The following is a 21147-nucleotide window of genomic DNA, read 5'->3' as shown; positions in this document are numbered from 1 at the left end:
AAAGAGTGTTAGCAAGAACTGCCTTTCAATTCAAACGTATTAACATAACTTTTATTTGAGTGAATTAAGGTAGAAATAAATCAAACAGATACTTCTGGCCCCATAGACGAGGAAAGGCCAGAGTAAATGTTATTTATTATCCATTTTAATCTTGTTTTGCACTTAATTAGGACAGCTTCATTCAAGAGCAGTGATCTTACATTAATCTTGTTTTCTGAATATAGATGAAATATGAGCTTAATAAAAATTTTGTAACTTATCATCTTTAATTCAACCAAGATTTCTTACCCCTTACAGTTTTAGATTTTCCCAGAAGTATGGTAATGTCAGTTATCATTTGTCTCTATAAAGAAATCTGAGAACATAAGGATCCTTTTTTTTTTTTTTGCATAAAACTATATTTGAAAAGTTTCATCTATTTTCTGGCTTAGCCAGAAAGCTTCACATAAAGTGTTACATTTGAGAGGTTTAAATGTGTTATGTATGCATAAAGAAGGACATTGTGAAATTATTTTTATTTTTGCAGGTAAAGCAGATATACAATATGGAGAATAATGTGATTTTGGACTTGAATTTTAGAAGTAATTTTTACTAAATTGATATTATTAATTATTTAGATATTTCCATATTTTGTATAGCTACCCAGAGTTGTCTGTCTGTGGAATTACCTGTTCCTGAACAGATGTTGGGTATAGTACTTTTACTCCATTTGTGCAAATTCTATTTCTCAGAATAAAAATGACTAGTCAAATTAAGGGAAAGATGAGAATGCACTTTTTTCATTTACTCAGACCACAAAAGATTTACTTATTCAGCATGAATATCTCATTGAATTTGTTACTAAAAATTAGATCATGTTTCTGTTTCAAATTAACAGAAATTGGAATCACTTTCATGCTATCTCTGTACTGTTTCTTGTTATCTACAACCTAAAATAACCCTTCACAATCTTTTAAATAAAGTTCTGGCTTATCAGAATATCCTGAGATTGATTTGGAGTGTTTATCACTAGTAAAATCACTTTCCTCCAGACTTCTACCAAAGCAAGTTTGCTACTTTTTTTTCCCTGTAAGAAACATTATAGAAATGACAGAGACTAGTATTTGCATATTCTTCCTCTAAATAAGCATATTGACTTGTTATATAAATATTCAACAGTTATGCTCAAATAAGGTCTACAATATCAGTTATAGGAATAAGATAGTGAACACTCTTCACAGAAAAGCACCCAAGTTTGTAATCAGAATTTAGCTTTTATGCTTAGTAAGCTTGAATCTTTTGTTTCATTAATGAAAACTGCAGGTTTAAAAAAAAACTACTAGAGGTTTCATACATGATATAAACTGAAATATAATGTTTTACTAAAAGCTTCTCTAAAACTTCCTCCTTTATATCATTGTTCCTTCTCCTGAGTGGAATATTTTCCTCTGCTTTCCAACATACACAGATCTTAGACAACTTCTGTGATAATTTTAACTTTTACTTGGTGTTTCTTTTATGTGCTTTGCAAGTAAACTCTGGTCCAGCTGATTCTAGTCAGCTCAGGTGCAGCCTGACCTAGTTCTATCTTTTTCAAATACATTCTGACCAAACTGGTTCCGTGCTGTCACAAAAGGTGCAAATAGCTTCTGACTGATTTATAACAAACTATGATACTTATATCAATAAAAAAAAATCTTTCTTATTTTAAAAGAATATGATTAAAACGCTAAGCTTTTACCCAGAATGAAGGCTTTCTTAATTTTTTTCTGATTAAAAAATAATCCATACTTAAAATGTTCAAGCAAAACCAAAACTATCAATAGGAACAAAACTGCCTCAGATATCTCATCACTCAAAATTAAATTGACCTATTTTAACACTTTGATAAGTAACCTTTTAAACACAATGTGTTCTACACATGACAGGTTCACACATAGTATAGTATCATTAGTGTAGTACTGATTACTATCTTGAAATATACTGTTGCTTCTCCAATACTATACCACAAACCATTTTATGTATTTGTGATTATAGATGTGCTTCATCCTTAAAGTTTTATTTAAAATCTGATGTAATATACACAATATAGTTTATTTTGCCAATCTACTATTTATGGTATTAGGTTTACAATTTTGTTCTACAGCTTGAATTTCCTGTATCATGAGAGGTAACAGCTGATGTCCTTGACATTGAACTTATCGTGTAAATGGCATACCATTCTGTTCCATTGCTCTATTTGTCTATCCCATGCCACTATGACACAATCTTAAACATTATAGACTTACTATTGGTGAATATGGTATTATAAGTCCTCCGACATTCTTAAAGTCTTTAAGATTGTTTTAGCCATTCTTGTCTACCACATTTCCATAAATATCTATGGTGAGCTTGTCAGTTTCTACATTTCTACATGATGCCTGGTGTTTCTATGGGTTTTGCATCAAAATAAGAAATTCGCCCACTATTAATATTATGAAGTGTATCTTTCAAATCTTTCTCTTTCCAACTATATGTGTATGTTTGCCTGTGTACCTATGTACATCTATGTATTTGTATTATGTGTATGTGTGTGTGGTAGGCAAAATAATGCCCCCCAAAGGTTTCTGCATCCTAATGTGGAAATATGTGTGCATGTATACATTTCCATTTCTATATATTTTTATTTATTTATATAAATGTGTGTATGTATGTATATATATATATATATATACACAATGTATATATGTGTTTATATACATTAGATGGATTCATTATATATACACAAATCTATGCCTCACTTTTATATTATATATATGAAAACATATGTGTACAAATATCTCATTTACCTCTTTCCTGGAATTTTTAGTCTGTGGAGAATACACTATGCATATTTAGCTTTTTTTTTTTTTTTGGTGGTACGCGGACCTCTCACTGCTGTGGCCTCTCCCATTGCGGAGCACAGGCTCCGGATGCGCAGGCTCAGCGGCCATGGCTCACGGGCCCAGCCGCTCCGCGGCATGCGGGATCCTCCCAGACCGGGGCACGAACCTGTGTCCCCTGCATCGGCAGGCGGACTCTCAACCACTGAGCCACCAGGGAAGCCCCACTATGCATATTTAATTTGTCCTAATCAATCTGCAAATATTATATTCCTTTATGAACAATGTAAGAAAGAAGTGTAATTCCTTTACCCCACACACACTTTGTGAGATTGTTGTTGTTCCATATTTAACATATCTTATAAACACGTAATAGATTGTTTTTACTTTGAACAGTCAAATGATTTTAAACAAATGATAAGATATAATTTTAAATGCTTTTATATATAATCCTTTTGGTTCTCTGTTTTTCTTGCCAGTCTGGGGTACAAGCAGATAATACTTTGCTTCAGCCCCAAAACTTATTTAAGCAATTTTATATTTCTGGTCTAATGGAGATGAATGCTTTAAAAAACAAAACAAGTATTTTTAAAAAACCCAACACTTAATATTGTTTTAAATTTGAGGCTAAATCTTCTGTCTACAGACACATAAACTGTACCTACATGTTTTATAAGTTAGTTGAATCATTTTAAGTCAGATTTACTTCTGTAGTTTCAAAAAAAAAAAAAAGAAAGAAAAGAAAGAAAATAATGCTCAATCATCCAAAAGCAAAATAAATAGATTACTAATCAGTTCTTTGGAAATTGAGCTTTGAGTCCCGAATCATTGACTGTAAACTTTGAAATGAATATCTCCTGAAGTACCAGCCAATTACAAGATAAACGGCATGAAGTTCTGAGTGAGTGAACAATTTCCCAGTTTGCTTTCCTTGCTTAAAGAATCAAAGAAAATCACTTATTCTTTGTCTTTCTGTTCTCTGGCCCATACAGAATGGGTAGTGATCCAGTCATTCTCTTAGAGACTTTGTAAGGAAAGACTATAAAATTTTAAGGCCATTAGAAAACTAAAATTTTAAATGATATTAATGAACCATTCACTAGGGTATGTGTGTGTGTATGTGTGTTGATTTTATGCTAACAAATAATTGGAATCTCTTACATTTAGAATGGTAGTGGGATTATATGAAAGTAGACATAGTACTTCTATGTTTAATTGTTGGATTACTTAAGCAGAATTTGAGATGAATCGGATTATGTAATGCTTATGAATGCCTCTGTGCTTAAGAAGCTTTTATTCACACACACACACACACACACACACACACACACACACAAACTGAACAATTTTTACCTCCTCAAATGCATTTTATATAGTATGGTGCTCTTGCCTAACAGAGACCTTACAAAAGTTCAATTCTGTTTTATTAGAGTATTACAACTGTTTCATGTGGATACAGTTCAGAATTAGTATATTGTGTTCAGGTTCAGCTCTAATTTGCATAAGAGTTTCAGAGACAATTTAATAACACCATCAATAGCCTCGGCAAATCTTGTTGAGATTTAATTAGATTGTAAAGTGATTTAATATTTATTTTACTGATTTCCTACAGTGTGTTTGTTTTTAATCGAAGGAATTAATTTTGCAATCATTAGCGTTCACTCTTCTGGATTCATTTTCCTTAGAATGCGTTACCTGGATGATTTCAGTCATGTAACACTGTTACATAAATGGATTTGTCAAAAGTTTGCTTTTTTTTGCTCAGTGGACTGTGCCTAGGAATTCTTTGCAAATTGATACCTATGGCGGTGGGGAGAGAAAAGAAAGAAGTGTGGGGGACTAATTGCCATGTTTAACCATATTAAGAATATTAAAAGGGCTTCCCTGGTGGAGCAGTGGTTGACAGTCTGCCTGCTGATGCAGGGGACACGGGTTTGTACCCCGCATGCCGCGGAGCGGCTGGGCCCGTGAGCCATGGCCGCTGAGCCTGCGCGTCTGGAGCCTGTGCTCCGCAATGGGAGAGGCCACAACAGTGAGAGGCCCGCGTGGCGCAAAAAAAAAAAAAAAAAAAGATTAAAGAATTTTGCTTCATAAAAAATGTGGCATTAACTAATGTACATTGGGAAGGACTTCCTATGGCGATATTCTTCATTTCCAAATGACCTGATTTCTCAGTTTTGTTACAGATCCACCTTAAATATAAATTCTTAAGGAATGAGCTTGCCCCATTTAAGGGTTACTACTACATGCTCTTAATATGCGTTAAGGATACTATTTATCATTCCTGGATATAGGGTGTGAGAGTGAGTGTTACCAGGATAAAAAGTGGTAACAATTGAGGTAGGAACTGACAGAAAGTATACTAAGAATAAAGGCATAAATATAATTCTCATGCTTTTGTGAAATGAAGTATACTTTAAAAAATTAGATAATATATCCAGGCAAAAAAGCAGTTGTTTAAAGGAATCTTATACACTGAATTAATTCACTGGCCCTGTGAGAATTAGTTTATTCATATTGCTGTAATTATATAACATATAATAATTTTCTGGAATATTCATTGCAGTATATATGAAATAGCCATTTTGTTGAATACACATTGTATTATGATTTTTATATAAAGTAACATATCCAATATCTTTCAGCAAATATTATTTCTGTGATAAATGAGATGACCAGTTAAAATAGTATTTCGTGGTTTAAAGGCATTTAAAAAATGCTGGGTAAAAGAAATTTTCAAAACTCCCCTTACTGAAAAATTTATCAGAACTTAATTATAAAGCTTATTTTAATTATTCAAAATGTATAAATAAGATACAATATTTTCTTTACATATTTAACAAAAAAAATGTTTAAAAATATATAAAAATGCATAACGAGGTTTGAATTAACTTGTCATTTATGGAAAACAATTTGTTAAATATATTTTCCTGTGTGTTTATAATAATATGCTGAAAAATAAATTACATGCCATATATTTACTTTATGAGCAGTACCCTATGTTTTAAAATTTCAATCGATAAGGCTATTTTAATGTTATCCAGCTTAGTAAAAGAAGGCTCTCCACTGAAAAGTAGAGTATTAAAATTAATATGCTGGTTTTAGATATAATTATCCTGTTTTGCTTTTTACTATGTTATTAAAGTGAAGTTAGGATTAGGAACAGTGATTAGTATATACAATTTTATCAAAAGATTTCAGGACATATATTTTTAAGTATCCACTTTGTGTAAAACTCTTTGTTGGAAATGTACATAGACAAGAATAATATGAAGACCCAGATCGTAAAGGATTACATTCTTGTAGAGAAGCAGACCTGTACAGAAAAAATAAGTGAAGATAAACAAGGAAATAGAAGATTAATAGAGAAAACATGAAGTGTTATCTTGATAAAGAGGAAGTCAGTCTCAAGTTTCCAAACTTGAGAAACTTGACATTTTTTGACATACAGTAGAATCCTTAAATAAAATAATGAAAAAAAAAAACAAAAAAAACAGTGAGTTTAGTGACATAAGGAAAAAGGTCAAGGATAAAACTTTAAAAAACCCAACAATTTAGTAGGTGAAAGCGGTCAACAAAGGATATAGAAGAAACAATAAGAAAAGAATAATGATAATGCCCAAGATAAAAGATCTTCTAGAAAAGGGACTATTCAACAGCAATTTCTAGGGAGATTTTCAGGAAGATGAAGTATATGGAAAAAACCTTTGCATTTTTCATTTCAAGGAATGGTGATGCTTTAAAGAAAACTCTCAGTAAGTAGAGTGATGGGGTCAGTGGACGTTTTAAGTTGTTGAGCAAAATATGGTGAGTGAGGAAGCTGAGTAGTGGTTACAGATTCTTTTTAGTAGAATTTTTCTGTTAAAATTTACAAAAGAATAGAAATATTGAAGGGATATTACTTTGGGAGAGCTGAGATTTTTGCCTAAGTAGAAGTTTAGAGAGAAAGGGTGAAGATATGGAAAAATCATTGATGACTTGAACTCCTGGAGAGTTTATGAAAGAATAGAGTCAATGTCCAGGTGAAAAAATTATCCTTGGAAGGGAAGAGTAGTTTTCTTACTGTGAACGACAATGTGGCAATTGGTTAACTATGAAGAAAATGAGGTGTAGGCTATAGAGAAGTTTAGGAGATTTGCAATAAACGACATTTAACTATTTTATAAAACCAAGTAACTTTTCCTGTTAAAAACCAGGAATAGACAAATTGGATTTGGTACTTGACAAGAGTATAAGAATTCTAGTAAAACATATAAAAGAAGTGAATTAAGATACATTTAAAATTCAGTAAATCAGTTTTATGGATTGGATTTTGTCCCTTAAAAAATGTTGAACTTCTAAATTCCAGTACTCCAGAATGTGATTTACTTGGAAATAGGGTCATTGCTGATATAATTAGTTAAGATGATGTCATATTAGAGTGGGCCCCTAATCCAATGTAACTGGTGTCCTTATAAGAAGATGTTCATGTGAAGACAGATATCCAGAGAACATCATGTAAAGATGAAGGATTGGTGTGATGCATCTATAAACCAAAGAATGCCTGGAACTACCATATAAGAGAGGCACAGAATATATTATCCCTCAAAGCGCTTAGAAGAAACTAACCTGCCAGCTCACACCTTGATTTTGGACATCTGTCCTCTAGAACTGTGAGACAATAAATTTCTACTGTTTTAAGACACCCACTTTTGAGGTACCCTGCAGCCTTAGGATTAGAAATACATAAAAGAAATGAATTTATATAGATTTAATTTTCAGTAAATCAGCATTGATATTTAGTATCTCTAACAGCTCTTTAGGAACAAAGCAGAGAGAGTCATTTACCCAAGGTTAGGGGTTGTAAATATGTGTATAATCTATGGTTAAAATGTCAGAATATTTGATTGACAGAAGAAAGTGCAAAGTATTAGCATCTTTTATGTTATTTGTTTTATGTCTGCTAGAACTAAATTGTATGATTATTGATTATTCTTTCAAATCTGTGTCATCATTGTCATGAAATATGTCAATATTTGACATTGGCATGAAAAATAAAGGGAAAAGCTCTTAGTACTAGAGAAATTTGCATACCATTATGAATTACTTTGGCAATTTTAGTTAGTTTTTTGTAACCTGTTGTTAATGTCTACACCAAAAATATTTATGCAGTTAGAAAATAGAATATTTTACATTGTACAATTTTCTGAAATGGCATTTGGAGAGAAAAAAATTGAACTATTATTAGATTATCTTCAACATATTTCTCAGTCTAGAATATAATTATGGATAAAACAATACATTGAGGTTGAAGAATATTTCATTTTAAGTACTTGAAAAATACTAATCTATAAATGAGAGGAAACTGAAATGCAGTTATAAGAATAATTATCAACCTTCTAACTATGCAATGTTATTGCATTAAGATTTAGGTGAGGCTCTAGGAACCTAATTTCCATCATGTGAAAATGTTTTTAAAGAATATTAACTTAAATAATAAAGACATTAAGAAAACAACACATAGGTACTAAAAACGAGATTGCCAATATGTTGGAGATGAAGTTGGGAAAGGAGGGTGGAGATTCATAAGGAGGTCGGCATGCCAAGATGTTAACAGGAAAATTTCTGGTAGTAGTGATGGAAAGTAGTATGAAACGTGTATTTACTATAGGCAAAGCATTTGTTTGAAAATATATTGACTCCCAAAGGTAATTTGAATGTTCCCTGCCTGCAAATACTTAGAGATTATGGAAATCTAATGTATCTTGTATTTACAATACTCAAAACAAAATTTCAACTGTTACTGGATCTCAAGGAGGGAAAATAGCTGTTAGAATTTTCAGGATCATAAACAGGAAACATATATTGTAGATTATTAAACTGGTTGTTCTCCCCAGTTTTAGTTTTTGTTGTTTATTTTTATATCACTTATTGATAGTGGAGATGAGGTACCGATTAAGGAATGTAGGAGAAGAGTATTATTCTTCTCATCCCTTCTGAAAATGAATAACAACTTCAGAAAACTGAATTACCAATGAAAACTCCTAGCTACCTTTTCTTTGTCCTAAAGTTGTATAAAAGATCACAAGAAACATTCATGATAAGATGTTTTTAACTCTTTAGTTTACTTGCTGAGTTATTACCAAGACTTGAGAATATGAGTGAGATTGGGTGAAAGCAAATGTCAAGAAATATACTTAAAATCTATGTAAAAATAGAAAATATTTAAAATTTATACTTTATCTGAGATATAATTTTGTGCATTTCCAGTAGTAGCTCTGGATTTTTTTTTTTTTTTTTAGCATGTCTCTGACTGTGGTGGAATGTTGGTTGGTGGAAAACATTTATCTCATTTAAAACCCACTAACAACATTTGGGAAACTAATAACTTAATGAGAACCTTCAATGATTTAAGTAACAGGTAGAATGTAGCTGCATTCTTAACTGTTTTCTCTTAGGCATACTACTTGAAGTCTGATTCCTAGTATATTCTAGACTATCCCAATCCTCATATTTAAATTGATTGTTAAGGAAATTCAGTCTTAAAATCATCTAGCCAGATCAGCTAAAGCTAATGTGATCAAGCAAATGATTTAAGCATGCTGTATGTATGTATGTGTGTGTGTGTGTGTGTGTGTGTGTGTGTGTGTGTGTGTGTGTATAAAAATATATGAAGTCCACTCAAAACCATTCTTGTTATTCCCAAGATATTCCCATAGGAAGTTTTCTGGTTCTTTCAAAATCTATACACATTATTAGTTTTCCCTTTCTCTGTTTGTTCACATAGGAAAATGTAAGGAAAAGAACTAATAACTGTCAACTTGATTTTTTTCATAGCATTTAGAATGTGCAATAGCAATTCAATGTATAAAAAAATAATATTCCTGGAAGCTCTTAGTACATTTCTCCCACTTTTAACTAATTTTCTTCTGAAAATCATTCATGCATTCTTATTACCCAATGAATAATTAAACTGACCATCTAAGACTTATTACTACATATAGAGGAATAAGAAGAGGAAAAAATACTTATGCAGGAAGATAAAGGGGAAACACGTAAGAAATGTGAAATGGAAAACTTTAAAAGAATTGCTAGGATTGGTTTTTTTCCATTAGAGAAAGATACATTTCATTAAAAAGATGTTTTTTTCTAGAGAAGTGGAGAGAAAACAGGAAGAGTTTGGGATATGAAAATTAAGTTATAGTGAAACTGTAAAATAACTGGAAGCACTTATATTTTATACTTTGGATTTGACTCATATATAATACAGTGACCTCTTTCAGCTATTTGATATTTTACAAATTCATAAATATAAGGGGATGGAATCTTTTAAGGCTGTATCAGAACATTGTTTATAACATCTGTTTGTTTTCAATATTTCATTGCTATGACCTGCGGAAAAAGAAAAATTGCTTTAAAAATATAAACAAAAACATGGCCTTCAGGTGTTTTATAATCTTACCTAATCTACCTCTTTCTTTTCGTTTGTTGCTCCCAAACTTCCATTACCCTGAATGTAAACTTCTCCCATTTTATTTCTTCAAAATTACACATCTTCTATGATTGTTCAGAAAATTCTCAAACTTTTCATCCCAGCTCTAATGTCACCTTCTCCATAATCTAATAGTGTTTGGCCATTTTCTTATGATAGTATTTATAATTTTGAATTATAATTCTTCTTTACACATTTGTTTCCTTCATGAAGAGGGCAATATCACTAATCTTTGTATCATGAGTGCTTGTGTAGTGCCTGACAATACATGATCAGTAAATATCTTTTGGATGAATAAAGTAAATAACACCACAATCTTCTTCATGTATCCCTTCAATTTTTCTGTGCTACGTTTGAGCATCATCTTGCAAATCAGAGGTATAAGAAACTTCAAAAGCCCCTGTGTGTTATTGAAAGTTACAAAGATCTCTGTTTTACTACTCTACACTTTAATCTTTCTTGTCAATAAGTTCAAGCACAAACACCAACTGTATTGGTGTCTGGATACTCATCACTATTTTTAAAATGTTACCTTGATGAAGTAGTGTTTGTTAAACATATAGTCTTTTTCATCTTCCTTTTAGTTCTACAAGGTAAATGATAATTGTATATCTCTTTTCTGCTTTTCCCTGTTCTTTTACATGAAGTACTTGCTCATCCTCTCAGGTTTTAGGTGATTATACAGCAAGATTAATTTTGTGCAAGGATTCCTACTTCCGGTTGCAGAAGTAATTGTATCTCTTTGCAGAGTACTTGACTTTTCTTTATGAGGCTATGACTGTGCTACAGGTCAATCATTTGGGTTCATTACTGTTAGGAAATCATTTTGTCTTTATATAAAGAAGAAAGTTACTTAATAGCTGTGAACAGAATAATCTATGTGAGAAAAATATTCACTTAAAAATTTAAGAATATAAATGCTCTTCTCAAAGAAATGAAAGCACTTATTTTTCACTTAATTCTATGAGCAACATTTTAACTATTTCCTATTTTCATTTCCCCCTATCTTTCTTTCTCAAATTATTGAGCACCTACTCCTACCAAAACTAAACAGGTGAAAAAAGTAAAAAAAAAGAAAACTTAGAAGAAGATTTTATTTTAAGATTGAAAAGAAAACCATGTGCTGATTGAATTGGCAGTAGTTATTAGAGTTTCAAATTGGATGTTGACAAAGTTGAATTCCTAAATATAACCATTTATTCTTTTGACAGTAAGTGAAAATGTCCTCCTCTGTAAATTAGTAAACACTCATTCTGGTTATACATTTCAGTTTCTTTTGAGTTTGATGAATTAGTACCATAAATTAAGTCAATTTTGGAACTCACTATTATATACATGTGTGTGTGCATGCGTGTGTGTGTATAAAAGTTTTTCCTTAATAAGATTCTGACAAGAAACAAATGTTATGTTATAGTCAGAGGAATAATTAAAGAGAATTTTAAGAAGTGATGAGGTATTGGTGGAGTTAAGAGAGCTAATAAGTTTTGATGATGCTCCCAGGATTTAGCAAGAGTAAAGCTATTACCACCACTATCCTAACAAAGCAAGAGAAGGCAGCTGTTACAGCAACCTCAGAGGGTACTGAAATCATGGGGACATCTAAAAAGAGCTTTGGTGTTTGATACAGGTAAGACAACCACCTGTCCAATGTTTGTTGGCTGTGGCAGAGGTTTCTGAGGCAATAAATACCAAAACCTCTCTCTCTCTCCATCTTCTGCTAAAGCCTCCTACAGGCCAGAGTCTACTGGCAAATAGTCTATAGAGGTCAGCCTCCTGAGACACACAGCAGGGAGGGGAAGGATGGTGAGTTGAGCTAAAATATCCCATAGAAGTTTATAGGCATATGCTCTTACCTTACAACAAAGAACACAATTCTCATGTTGAAAATGTTAATGATTTTCGGATTTAATTTCCATCTACTTGGCCAGTCCTTAAGTTGATACTTTTGTACACTATAGGTCAGTGATAAAAGGTGAATAAGGACTGCTTTACCATAAATCCTGACATCAAATTTTAAATATGTCCCTTAACATTTGAAAGGTGTAGGCACTGAAGTTTGGCAAGGATAGGAATAAGTCTCCATCAGATAATCTTTAGATACAAATGTAACAAATTTAGGAAAAAAAATTCTTCAGAGCTAGAATTGAATGGGGGATTTAAAAACTCCTAAAATGTGGAAGTTGATGGTTTCACATAAGGGAGGGTGTTGAGCTAAATTTATTTATTCCTATATACTCATACTCAGAAAAGTGCCCGGCATACACTAAGCTTACAGTATCTGTTACATTTAACATAATAAAATATTGTTTTTTTCAGTGCTCTCACTAGCTTTCTCTGTAGGCTTAGGCAAGTCACCTTCTATTCAGCATCAATTTCTTTGTCTGTCAAGTGGGATCAGTACCCATCATGTAAAGTTATCTCGAGAATTTCTAACGATTATAACTTGAATCACATGGTACTGCCATTTTTTAAGATCACAAATATCAATGATTTCATGTGGTTCCATGTAATGTTTTGTGAATCTCCTTTGTAAATTCTAATGTGGAAAGATAAAACTTAATAGGAGCTTTCATTTCATTTTTAATATTTTCAAATCATCTTAGATATCAGAATTTTAGAGGTTAAAAAGCAAATCTTATTTCCTTTTTTCATTCTTCTATTTATAAAAGCTATTAAACATTAACATTAATTGAATATTGTTTATGTGCTATGCCCATTGCTAGAGATATCAGTTTTTATTTTTTCATGATATTTTTTCAGGAAATTGAAGGTGTAGAAGGATGTTTTCTTTATGAATCAATAGGGGATTTTACAGTTGAATAGAAAAATAAAAATCACAGCATCTAAACATTTTCTCCCTTACCTGATGCAGGAAAATGTTGCCCAGTATCCTCACTAACCATCCCCTTTCTGCTAGCATTTAGGTCTCCAAACCTGGTACATTTCAGTTCATTGGAATTTTACTCATTAATGTAATTGTCATAGCCATGCTTCCTTGAGATTACAGTTTAATTGGCATTTAGGTGTTTTTGAACTATTTAGCCACAAATTTACAGAAAGATCTTAATTTAGTCTCATGGAAAGAAATTTATATTAACCATGACTAGACCAGTAAATTTATTTATTTATTTATTTAAATTTATTAATTTATATTTTGGCTGCTTTGGGTCTTAGTTACAGCACACGGGATCTTCGTTGTGGTATGTGGGATCTTTCATTGCAGCACATAGGCTTCTCTCTAGTTGTGGCGTGCAGGTTTTCTCTTCTCTAGCTGTGGTACGTGGGCTCCAGAGTGCTTGGGCTCTCTAGTTTGCAGCACATGGGCTCTCTAGTTGAGGTGCGTGAGCTCAGTAGTTGTTGCACGTGGGCTTAGTTGCCCTGGGATCTTAGTTCCCGACCAGGGGTTGAACTTGCATCTGGGACATTGGAAGGCAGACTCTTTACCACTGGACCACCAGGGAAGTCCCTAAACCAGTAAATTTAGCTTTGAGACAGAATCTTTAGTTTCTAATTACTTTCAGTCACCTTTTCCGTGTCATCAACCTGCAAATGCCTGTGCAAAGTGCTATGAGAGCAAGATTGGTGGCAACTAATTTTTCTGTTTAAAGAAAGGATGTGATGTGACAGTGTTTCTCAAAGTTTACTTTCTGCAGAAACGAAAATGATCTCATTCTTCCTATTGGGATATTTTTAATAATATAGTTTCTAATTTGTAAAACAGAAGGACATTGTAAAATTTTCTTCATGCTCAGTTGCTTTTGGATTACTTAAAGCATAAGTTATATTTCTACAGCCCATAGGCCAGATATTGTCCACTGCCACCTGTTTTTGTAAACAGAATTTTACTGCAACATAGCCACATGCCTCTGTTTATTTATTATCTATAGCTGCTTTCACACAACAATGGCAGAGTTTAGTACTTGTGACAACCAGACATGGTATGGCCCACAAAGCTTAAATTAGTTACTATTTGGCTGTTTACAAAAAAAGTCAAACTCTGTCTTGAAGCTGTGAGTTACAAAGATAAGAACAGGAGTAAGGCCTTTGACAGTTTAGAGCTATCTTAGGAGCTTTGGTTCACACCCAGATCATATTCAGAATTCTGATTTAAATTTTGAACAGCAAAATTATTTTTGATCCAAAAAAACCTGATGCATTTAGAGCTATTTTTAATTTTTATGAGTACTATTAGGTCAAATAAAGTATCATTAAATAATTTAAGTCTAGCCTTACATATATTTACTAATGGTTCATTCTTGAGTCCGTATTTGAGTGCTTATATGTACTAGGTACTGGGAATATATAAGGTGGAAAACACACATCCATCCCTCAGTATTTTCACTGCCTTGGGGAGATGGACAAAAAAACAATTGAAAACTGTGATTAAATACTACACTAAAGATAATTACAAAGGGTTCTACAAGCCCATACAAAGTGAACCTAACTCGGTCTGCTTGGGGATGGTAAGGCCTGGTGGGACATGAGAGTCAGCAAAAGTGTTTGTGCCTGAGCCTTCAAAGAGGATGTATCCTAAACATATTTCAGACTTTCTTCACTACATAGATAATATAATTTTTTAGACTATATATAATTTCTTGGTGTAAAGCCATTGGTGAGCTCTCATGTTGGAAAGGTCTCCTGTATCTATGGTCTGTTGAAATTCCAGTATCATGTCTTCCTTTTCCACCTTTGGCTTTTAAGCAGCATGATGGTTAATTTTATGTGTCAACTTGTCTGGGTCATGGGATACACAGACCTTTGGTCAAAAATTATTTTTAGATTTTCTATGGGTGTTTTTTTTTGGATAAGATTAGCATTTAAATTGCTATATTGAGCAATACTGATTGCTGTCCTATATGTGGGTGGGCCTCATTCAATCAGCTGAAGGCCTGAAGAATAAAAACCTCCCTCCTTTGAGTATGAGAGAATACTTCTGCCTGATTGCCTTCAAATTTGGACTAAAACAAAGGTCTCCCTCCCTCCCTTTTCCTCTCTCTCTCTCACAGATATACAAAATACACATATAGAATGAGATATAGCTCTATGTATCTCCTAGTGTTTCTGTTTCTCTGGAGAATCCTGACTACTACAGGCAATTATAGCTTTCTTATTTGGTATTTGAATATGTTTTGAATATGTTGTATGCCATGAATCATGTTGTTTCAAGTTGTAAATGCTCTTTTTACTGAACTCAGATTTGGCTGCTCACTGCTCAAAAGCCAATAATTCGAGAGGCAAATGTCAGTAGAAACGACAGGTGCTGTAATCAGAAAAGCTGGCAATCTGGGGAGAGGGTAGACCAACTCTGAAGATTCTGCTCAGCCATGACAATTTTTAAAGGGAAAAATGGACGGGGAAGAATTTCATTTGAGAAATGGAATACTGCCTGCCATATCAGTAAACAAAGGATGTCACAGTCATCAGTGATTACAGCCACTAGCCTATGTTGAGCTGGTGAGCCCTGAGAGAACTCAGGAAGAAAAAGAATACCTGCCATCTAGCAGCCTTCAGACTTCAGCCAGTCCCGACTGGAGCCCTGAAGAAAATCAGGATGTGAGAACACAGTATACTGGCCCCAGATAGCTGAGGTGCATATCAAAGGAATGATTTCAGGAAGCCCAGACCCTTGCACCTTCCCATACATAGAAAAGCACTAAATTCCTTAACTTGAGTTATCTAGTTTTCTTTTATTAACAGTAATCTTTTTTTCCTACTACCTGCCCTTTGTTGCAAAACTCCTATATATCCTGGCTCCCCACCTTGCCTCCTTGAAGCAGTTCTCTCAGGGTTACTTGAGATGCTGCCTCCTGGGCTTGAAGTCCTAAAAATTTCTGTTGAATAAAAAAGAACTCTCAACTTTTTGGTTGTGAATTTTTTTTTAGTCAACACAGTGAATCATCGAGGCAGGAAGTTGGGTTCTGCATCATTCTCCATTGCAGGCAGACAGGCTGACTCTCTCTTCAGATGTTATCTTGCCCACGTAATCTGCCTGCAGGATTCCTTAGGGGGCTGTTGAGGGTAGAGTTCTTTAACTACTAAATTCTTCATTCTTGCTTCTTTTTATCGAATCAACAGGTTAGATAAGGTATGGTGTGCATTCAGGAAAGCATAAGTGAGGAGTTAGGTTAAATTGCCTAGTGATCTCATCCCTATAATTAGGTTTTAAAGGTTAGAGGGGGACAGAAATAAGCAGAGAAGGGACAAAAGAACTGCTTTCACTCTGAGGAGAAGAAGAGAGGAAATTAAGACTAAAGTTTAAAGCTGTCCCTTTATAGGAAAAATATGCATTAGCAACATGGAGATAACATTGTGGTCTCCTTGACCAATGTGAAACACAAGTAGACAAAGCAATGGCCTGGTTGTAACTGACTGTGTCCCTAGTATTAGAGAATCTGTGCTGGAGTTAAGTTTGTAGGGGGGCAAAACTTGCCTCCCCAAAATGTCTCTTTGGCATGCAGATTATTTTGAGCTGAAAACAATCAAGGTCCTAAAGACTCAAGAGGAACTTTTGACCTTATCCCTAACTGCCTAAAAGAATGTAGATGGAGGGCCTGTTCCTGGAAGGGGGCTATCACCCTGGATAACTACAGTATGAACTAGGTGTGGCAGACAGGGGGAACCTAGCAAAGCCTGTTTGTTAAAATTCCTCTCTGTGTCCCATTGTCTCTGCATGGTTTACCAAACATTTGCTTTTCTATTTCCTTGTCAATTGCCTACCTCCCCTTTGATGTCCCAAACCACTATGGCAACATTCTCTTTTGTCTTCAGCTGAAGATGATTTTTAAGGTGAGGGTTCCAGCCATTCTGGCAAGTTACTCAGTTTTCATGGGTCTCTCCTGTGTATACATTTTATTAAACTTTTGTTTGTTTTTCCCCTGTTAATCTGCCTCATGGCAATTTAATTCTTAGACTAACCAGAAGAACCTAAGAGGATAGAGGAAAATTTCTTCCTCTCTGACAAGTTTATTCCTTAAGGATATTTAATCAAAATAGTTTACATTAAAAGATTTATATCGGGCTTCCCTGGTGGCACAGTGGTTGGGAGTCCACCTGCCGATGCAGGGGACGTGGGTTCGTGTCCCGGTCCGGGAGGATCCCACATGCCGCGGAGCTGCTGGGCCCGTGAGCCATGGCCGCTGGTCCTGCGCGTCCGGAGCTTGTGCTCCGCAACGGGAGAGGCCACAGCAGTGAGAGGCCCGCGTACCGCAAAAAAAAAAAAAAAAAGATTTATATCATTTAGGTCTATACTGATAATGTCCACATTATATAGTATTCTGAGTTTGCTAAAAATATATTTTATAGCAGAGCACATACACTGGAAAAAAGAAGTAAGATAACTGAAGTAATGTTTAATGTAATTTATCATGGTGATAAATTGATCATGCTCATAAAAATGCATATCCTCTACTACTAGGATAATTAGGGAAGATATTTACTGATTAAATATTCCATAACTTGCTTTAGTTCTTTTCAGCATGTAAAAATAGACATATTACAAGATTATAGAAATCTAGTTTTTACAGCATGATTCCACATCTGGGCAATTTCTTGACATGATAAGACTTTGTATAGCCAATATTTATTGGCTTTTATTGTAAGCCCTAAAATTGTTGATAACGAGTTTAACACTGCAAGTGGCAAATGGATGTGTTTGTGTGCTATTTTGTACTCTGTTTTGCTTTAGCAGATTATAACTTTGGATAACTTAATCCCTTTAAATTAAACAAATTCACTTGTTTAGATTTCTAGAACTAACATTGTGCTGGGAAAACTTAGTTTCTTCTCTCATCTTGCTCTTTTCCAATTCCATAGCGTTGCAAAAGCTGTAGTCTAAAATTTCTGGGCTCAGCTTCCTCATCTGTAAAATAAGGGAGTTGGATGAGGTGATCTCTAGAGCCTCTTTTAATCTAAAATTCTGCTGCTTTATTTTTTTGCCTAATTTGTTCAACTTTGTCCTGCATTTATCAAATTTGTCAGACAATGGTAAAATAGCATCCTTTTAAATGCATTTTTATGTACATATACTGATAATTCAGTACAGAGTGGTTTCAATCATCTGCAAGTTTCTTTGAAAATAATATATTACTTTGCTGAATTAGGGTAACAGGTGCTTCATTTCTCAATTTTGCTTCAATTAGCTACTTCCTAAAATTTATGTTCTGTTGATCCCTTATGTGTAGATTAACACACAACAAAATAAAATAATTGGTATTACCTTTGCTATACATAAGTCATCATTCTTTCCATTTTTAAGGTAACTGTAATTTATTTACTTGTAGTTGTACTCTTCACTGAAATATGTATGCTGTGCCTCCTCAATTGTTTTTTATCATCCTGCTATTCAGTTATTTTCAAATTTCTTAGTACAAAAAGAAACTATGTGGAGTTTTAATCTTGAAATTCCAGCAAAATAAAAAAAAGCAAGAAGACTAGCATAAATGAAATAAACATCAAATTATTGAGGCAGGAAAATTTAATAGCATGATCTAAACTAAGAACCGATTGCAAGCGTGGTACATAAAATAGTCACTTTTATACTTTTATGAATTCTTATTTCTCAACATGCTATGAAAATTATTTCACTGGTAAATTCTGTCTAGCAACACCCCTCTCCACATATTCTCTATTATGCATAGATAAGGAGAATTAAAGGGTAAGCTACCTTGATTGGCAAAATGATACCCACAAATGTAATTACACATACACACATATTCATAAACTCCTTAATCCCCTTTATTCAGATTGAAGTTATTTATTTCAGTATCATGCAGATACAGACTATTTGAAGAAATTACTACAGAGATGTAATGCTTCTTTTCAATACTTTCAAGAATTTCACTTTTTCAGGAAAACCTCATAATAGTCAATCTCATAGCATCATGTACTTTGCAGTACATTCTAAAAATTGTAACTCCACATTCATTACTGCAATCATATTTGATTATCTGCCTTACCTCTAGCCTCTGAGTTCCACCTAAGCATGGGGTATTTCTGGTTTTGGTCATCATTGTATTCTCTTCGTCAAACTTGTTGCCTGGATGATGAGCTCAATAATTATGTATCAGATGAGTAAAGGAATGTATGGTTCCAAGGACAGGGTTCAGTAAAAATAGATGGAATTAAAAGGAAACTGAATATTCTATCAGTAAAAAAATATTTTTATAACACATAAATATTAGACAAAAGGTAATTTATTATTTCATTATCCTCCTATCTGTCAAACTTGAGGAATGGGTTCATGCAATGGGCAGGAGACTGGTCAGGATATCTTCTAAAATTGCTTCCAGATTAAGATTGTGTCCTACAAAAATGCATATTTGATAAGTTACTGGATCAAAATTATGTGAATGAGATATAATAATTTGTATTTCCAATATATTTTAAATATTAATAAAGATATTTTCATGTTTTCTCGCAAATAAACTAGTTTTATTTTGAATTCTTTTGGAAATATTACAGGAAGAGTAAGCACATTTGTTTATGTTTGTCTCTAATGTGAACACCTGAAACCATTTCTCCCCAGTACATGAAAAAAATATTCAGAGCAACAAAACAGGATGTGAGTTCTTGTTAGACAAGGAATTATTTCATAAGATACAAGTAATTCATTATAGAATATTACTAACTTAATACACAGAATTATCCATTAGATAATGCAGGTATTTGTTACTGTTGTCTTAAGAAATTAAATGAATACAAATATGGATTCAGGAAAATATTAAGAGTATAAAATTTGACAAATATTCAGTTTCTGACACTGCCATTCATATGAAACCCTGAAAAAGGCTCAGTTTGTTTATTAATGAGACAAAGTTCATAATAGAATCAACCTACTGGTTACTGCAAAGATTAATTAAGACTATAAGAAAATGTATGTAAAGCTTTAATAAAATTACTCCACAAATTTTAATTTTAATAAGAGGAGCATAATTTGTATAATCAAAAAGCTCCATCTCGGGCTTCCCTGGTGGCGCAGTGGTTGAGAGTCCACCTGCCGATGCAGGGGACACGGGTTCGTGCCCCAGTCCGGGAGGATCCCACATGCCGCAGGGCGGCTGGGCCCGTGAGCCACGGCCGCTGAGCCTGCACGTCCGGAGCCTGTGCTCCACGATGGGAGAGGCCACAACAGTGAGAGGCCCGAGTACCCAAAAAAAAAAAAAAAAAAAAAAGCTCCATCTCACTAAAATATAAAACTCAAAGCACCTTAAAATCCTTTCTCTTCTTCTGATGCAGGAGTAACACACATAGCAGTTTTCTCAGGTGAAGGAGGGGCAAGAGATTGGATTTTTCATGATTTCCTAGCTCTCCATATTGATATCTTCACATATTAGCTGAATTTCTGGCCTCTGGAAGTGGAAGGAATGGTGAGGAACTTTTACTTGGTTGGTTCAGTAATGATCCTACATTGAAGTCTATGGTTATAGTAGACATACAATTACTGGTCATTGTCTCCTGAGATAAACCCTTCCTCAGAGACTCTCTGCTCTCTCCTTGAAGATGTCATATGCAGTTCTCTTTAATTTTTAAAACATTTTTATGTTTATGTTCCTCTTTTTTAAGCCACACTGAGATATGATTGACAGACAAAAGCTGTGTACATTTAATGAATCCAACTTGATAAATTTGGAAATAAATATACACCTATGAAACAATCACTGTGATCAATGCTAATAAATATCCATCACTTCCAAAAGTTTTCTTGGGCATTTATTTTTTTCTGTGATAAGGAGAGTTAATGTAAAATCTACACTCTTAGCAAATGTCTAAGTAAACAGCATAGTATTGTTTAACTATAGATAATATGGTAGACAGTAGATCTCTGAAACTTATTCATCT

Source organism: Lipotes vexillifer, unplaced genomic scaffold (assembly GCF_000442215.2).
Source record: "Lipotes vexillifer unplaced genomic scaffold, Lipotes_vexillifer_v1.1 scaffold190, whole genome shotgun sequence".
Classification (NCBI taxonomy): domain Eukaryota; kingdom Metazoa; phylum Chordata; class Mammalia; order Artiodactyla; family Lipotidae; genus Lipotes; species Lipotes vexillifer.
Note: the sequence above shows the minus strand (reverse complement) of the source record.